The sequence below is a fragment of the Falco punctatus genome, assembly GCF_963210335.1.
Source record: "Falco punctatus genome assembly, chromosome: 1".
NCBI lineage: Eukaryota > Metazoa > Chordata > Aves > Falconiformes > Falconidae > Falco > Falco punctatus.
This window is the reverse complement of record NC_137580.1, coordinates 85,526,939-85,532,507: the sequence shown is the minus strand read 5'-3', so window position 1 is coordinate 85,532,507 and position 5,569 is coordinate 85,526,939. Positions and strand designations below refer to the sequence as shown.

General features: G+C 45.9%; 1 long non-coding RNA gene across 1 annotated transcript; it reads right to left on the bottom strand.

Annotated features, from left to right (window-relative positions):
• Window positions 1–3,317: 3,317 nt before the first annotated feature.
• On the bottom strand, window positions 3,318–4,934 carry LOC308058140. The gene is made up of 2 exons (XR_013925681.1): window positions 4,812–4,934; window positions 3,318–4,679 (listed from the first exon to the last, which is right to left on the bottom strand). It is a non-coding gene; the product is annotated as an uncharacterized lncRNA (long non-coding RNA).
• Window positions 4,935–5,569: the final 635 nt, after the last annotated feature.

Genomic DNA, 5,569 nt, shown 5'->3' with positions numbered 1-5,569 from the left:
GGTGCACATAAAAGGATGAGAATGACCTGGGTTCTGCAAGTCTTCATTTGAATTGCAGCTGTGTGATCTGCTGATGCATCTGATCAAAGAGACCCAAGGCCCTGTTTTTGCTAGGTGCTGTACGATCAGGGGGCACACAGTTGTCTCCCTGTCCTGTAAAATTTGCAGTTAAGCAACCAATTATGCCTAGATTATACAGCTCTTTCACATTTGTCGCTTCTTTTTTTTAACCAGCCTTTTTGTCTTCCTTTCATATTCACATTGGTTAAATTGAATGCATCATTCCCCCTTTCCTTTGTAATGGCCTGAACTCTTTTACTGCATTATATGAACTTTTCATGTCTTGCAATACTGGAAACAATAGAAGCCCTTGAAATCAAAACTGCAGTGTCATAGTTGTTAATTTTTAAAGAAATTTCTGTTAGCATTCATAGTATAACCGTAATACGGACTTTAAAGCAGATAGCTGAGCTGGTTGTTGTACTCATCTGCTGTGTTTAAGCATGTTGAAGGATAAAACAAACCTCTGTCAGCATATAAGAAGGCCAAGCAAACTGGGAAAGCAGACAGGTTTATCAGTAAAAGAAACATCACACTGTGTAAATTCCCATCCCATGGGAGGAGTAAGGAGCAGGGGAAAATGCCTGGAGGTGTTGCCCGTGTATGAACTCTAGGCTGGGAGTGGGTGGGTATCAGCACTGGCTGGTGGGTGGCCACTGGCTATCACCAGTGTGGAACCTTGACAGGTGGGCAGTGGTCTCACATGCTCAGGTTTTCTGTTCTTTTCCACAGGCATTTGTCTGCATGTGTACAATCCATGGTGGGGAGCGCAGGACCGGAGCAGGAGAGATTGAAAGGAGAGCAATTAGGAGAAGGGATGATGCCCACGGAGCAGTCTGGGCGGCTCAGCTGGAGCTGAAGGTAAGACGTGATGGCAGGAATGCAAGAAATGCCTGGTTATCTGCAGCGTGGGAGGACGAGGTTGTTTTGCCTCACGCAAACCATGAATGCCCTTGGGCCTCCTAGAGATGGGCAGTGAAGGACTGCACAGAGGTACACAGCAAGTGAACACCCTGGGCCCTGGGAGGCCATTTCGTCTTTTACTTCACCCAGGTTGCCCAATGTGTGCTGTAAGGACCCGGCTGCCCGCTGCTCCGCTCACCAGGACACCCTGGGCTGGAAGGGACTGCTTTGTGGAGCTGGTGGAGAGCACCAGTGCTCACCAGCTGTAGTCCTGGTGCACAGTTCTCTTCAGCTGAGCAGGCATCAAGGCAAGCTGCTGGGTGGGGATGGGCACAGCTGGCCCTGGTGGCATGCTGGCAGCTCCCTCGGGGCAGCCCAACCGCAGAGTCCTCTTAGTGAGAGGGTTTGACCATGCAGGGCTGCTCACAAGTCCAAAGGTTGGGGTCTGGTTCGGAGCTGGGGCACAGAAGGCAGCGATGCTATATGCTGGCCAGCTCTTCCTATTTCTAGTGTTCAGAATCCCAGTTATAAACTGTGCAGTTGCTGTAGTGTCAAGAATGTTTCTAATGTTTTTATTTCCTTTTTAATTTAATGGGAAAATGCACTTTTTTTTATTTCTGTATTCCTTTTATGATTAGGGGAAACCCCATCTAGTATGTCTGAATGCTTCAACCATGAAAATACTTAGTACCAGCTCTGGCATATTTATGTTGGCTCCCTGATTAGACAACGTGCCAAACTGTCCTTCGTGGCCTTAATTATTGCAACTTCAGGCCAGCGTTGCCTGCTTACAGCATAATCCCACGGCCTAGAGTGAACCCTGAAAATGCTTAATTAAATGACATTCCACAACAGATTAAGGAGTCAGAAGCCTGAGATAAAGGAAAAGGGAGACTGTGACCATAGGAGTGGCAGGTGCTCTTCCCTTTCAAGATAAAACTCCTGACATGGACTGTTTCATTTTGAGCATATTAAAAACCGAAACATTAATTGGTAACAGTGTAGGGTCTGTGCTTGGCTTCTTGCGTTTTCAGTACAAAGTGATTCAGAGACATCTCATCTTGGGCTGGTGTATGAAAGGACTCTCACTGATTTACATCAGCGGAGGATCTGCTCTGTGCTCAGCATAATTTGACTGTCTCCTTAATAGTGTGTGAGTTATGGCATGATCATGAAGTCTGCTCATGTGAGCAGGCGCTGCCAGCCAGGTCGCAGAGCGTGGCTCGCAGTTTATGTGGTGCTGCACCAGCTTTCCCCAGCCTGGAGCCTGGCGGTGCCAGGGAAGGGCTGCGGGGTGGACACCCTCCTGCAGCTTCTACAGCAGTGACCAGTGACGGTGAGCTTCTACAGCAGTGACCAGTGACGGTGCCCTTTGCTTTGGGCACCTGGATGAGGCCCTTTGGCAAACGTGGTGGATGCCTTTGCTTTGTGGTTCTGAAGTCCAGGCTGTGCATCAGGGTCATGCATCAAAAATCAGTTGCCTTTGTTTAATTTTTTTTTAAAAAGAAAACCAAAATCTCTTCTCTATGTAAAAAGCTAGTGTGCAGTTATTTGGAACAGACTTGATAATATTGTGTTAGGGAGTCCCCGTGGGAGCCAAAGTCTATGTGTAACCACAGAAGATCAGCATACAAATACAAACACTGTAGATAATGGTATATTGCACAGATTAGGGCTCAAATCTTCAGCAAATCTGTTCAGAGCAAAGAAATGACAGCAAGTGGGGCATATGCAGCACACCGAGCACATCTCATTCACAGGCCCATTGGTAAAGGCAGTTATTTCTAATACTGTGTTTTATCATATTATTCCTCAATTATTTGCTCTGACATTTCTCTTGTCTTGGCTGAATAAACTGGCTGGGCAGAAGCTGACCTGGAGTGATTTCTTCTTTGCAAAGAGAAGGGGGTTGTGGTTGGATATCATGATGTTTCCAGAGGTTTGGTTTGTGCCCTTCTCCAGTCCTATAATGCAATTTCAGAATTAAGCTACAGGACGGGGGAGTGAATTAAATGTCCCTGCTAACACAGGGGAAAACAAAATACAGAGGGCCTGGGGGAGGGTGGTCCCTGGCTGGTGCCTGTGGTGGGTGGGAGACGATTTGCCAGGCTGTGGGTCTGCCCAGGGTTTCATAGTGCAGAGGGGCTGGAGGTGGCTGTATGTAGCTGGTCAGCACAGAGGGAATGCAGCTGCCTCCTGCCTCTGGAGACCTCAGCTTTAACTATCTCTTATCCTACAAGTGGAAGGAGTTTACTGGTCCCAGCCTAATCCCCAGTGTGTGTTTTGCCCCCATTAGAAAACATACTACACAATTTGTCACAACTGGAAGCTTCGGGTGCATAGAGGCAAGGATATTTATGTATTTGATAGCAGAAGCAAGGTGGATTATTCCTAAACCACATCAGCTAAGCTGTGCGAGGAAGTGTAACGCATCATTTCTCTCTTTCTGAAATGGAGAAGATTTTTTTGCTGAGCAGGACTATTCAGGTGATGATTTTTTAGCATGAGGACTGTCTCTCACTATGGCTCAGAGGCTGCACACGCTTGCTGAGTGTGCTTAATCCCTTGTCCCATGACTAGTTCTGACAGGGTGCAGAGCAGCAACCTGGAGCATGTATCAGCACCAAACCAGCCCTAAGCCCGATCTCTCCTCTGAAACACTTTTACAGGGAGCCATCATCTGTCTGAATGCTACGTGTCTTTACCCAGCACAGTGCATATACTGATATTAACGTTTATCATCCTCTATTGCAGCTTTTCTTTTTGCAAATGAAAAGTAAAAAGAGTTTAAAAGAAGCAAGCAAAATCTTATAGCAAAAACTTCCTTTTAGGTATTCCATGGAGGAATAACCCAGGGCAATCCACGTGGCACATGGATTTTATTTCCCTACAGGTATTTTATGCTTGGAGCCAACAAGTCTGCACTGATTCCTGTTCAGAGCTTTATATGTGATAAAAACCATCAGCTGGGATTTGCTTTCTTTATTATATGTTTGCTATCATTCTTCAAACTGAAAAGTCATCTTGTTCTAGTCTGAAGACCCAGTTCTGCAGGGGCTGAAGCAGCCTCAGTTTCTCCCATGACATCTCTTAAAGCATGTAGCTCTTGGCTGCTTTGCTCTTCAGATGAGTAGAAGATCAGCTAGAGTCAAAGCCTGGCGATTGTACCCCAATTTAGTCTGCAGGAGGCTTGTGTGTGCACAGACGGGGACTCCCCTCGGCTGCAGCAGAGTGTTGTGCGAGTGAAGCCCCAGCCTGAGCACAGCTCATTGCCCAGACCCCATCTGAAGGCCTCCTTTGTGGCTGGAGCAATATAAAGGTCTTTAGATCCAGTCTTTAGCCTTGAAAGTACTTCTTTGAAGTCTCAGGGCCCTCACGTGTCTTCCAGACTTTCATTTAATGAGTATTTTTTGGTAGTTTTTGGTTTTAAGACTTCAGGTAAGATTTCAACAAGCTGGGGATGTATCAAGGTATAAAATACTTGCTTGAGTCTTAATCAATCCAAACTGTTCTCTTAAGAAGGAAAAATAAAGGCTGTTAAAGCAGGCCAGACACTTACAAGGCAGCAGATGTTTCTCTTTATTGTCAGAACAGCAATCTTTATTAAATACCAAAGAAAGCCCTGTAAATCCAGGAAGGCGGTTGAGTCTGTGCTGAGGACACTTCTTCCTCAGGCCAAGCAGTGTTTTCTAAGTAATTTGTTTTTCCTGCTGATCCTTCGATGGCGTTTCCGTGACATAAAAGCAAAAGGGAAAATGAATATTTAACTGTGGAAATGGCCTGACAGTTTAAGCTTGAAAAGAGAATGTGAGAAGTGAGGGAAAGAGCTGAGACAATGCCTTTCATACCTGTGCTGCCTTCTCCTTGGTGCCAGGACCAATGCGGGGCTGTTCTAGGGGATCCCTGGAGATGCCCCAGATTCAGCAGTGGGCTGGTACATCTGGCCATGACACAGTTAATGGCTAGGCGCATCTACTCCTGAGAACACGTCTAGTCTAACGAAAAGCAAACAACACGTTATTATTGCCTGGGAATTGCAGAGCGAGGCCTCGGTAGTATGGAGGGAGCTCTTTCAGGGTTGTCTGGAGAGCGCCAGGCGTAATGAGTCTGGTAGTTTGCATTAGCATTGCTAATGGCATCTTCCACTTTTAAGAAATAACAACAAGGTTTCATGAATTGGTTGACTAAACAAAGGGTGTGCCAGCCTATGCAGCTGGTCTGTTTTAACTAGGTAATGTCCATAGATACGGCGTTAATTTAATTCTCAGTTGAAATACTCCAGAGGAAATGTCAGATCAATAATGTAGAAAAGGGCAAAGATTTGCTAAGCCTGGCTGGCTTGCGTATGTTAACTACCGTGAGATAGATACGGATAAATGCTGAACATTAAGGTGAGTAATCACAACTGTCTGGGGTGTCTGAAAATTTTTCTGCACAAACACTGAGCAAAACAAAACATGTTTCAGGCAAGAAGCTGGGTGTTAAGGTAACAGGTTGTTACTTCACACGACTCTGCAGTTAACATCCATGGGTTTGCTTTTTTTCTGGAAGAGGATAAAAAGCCTCATTGCAGACATTGTTGCATCCTCCCTAGTGTGGTGCTGAG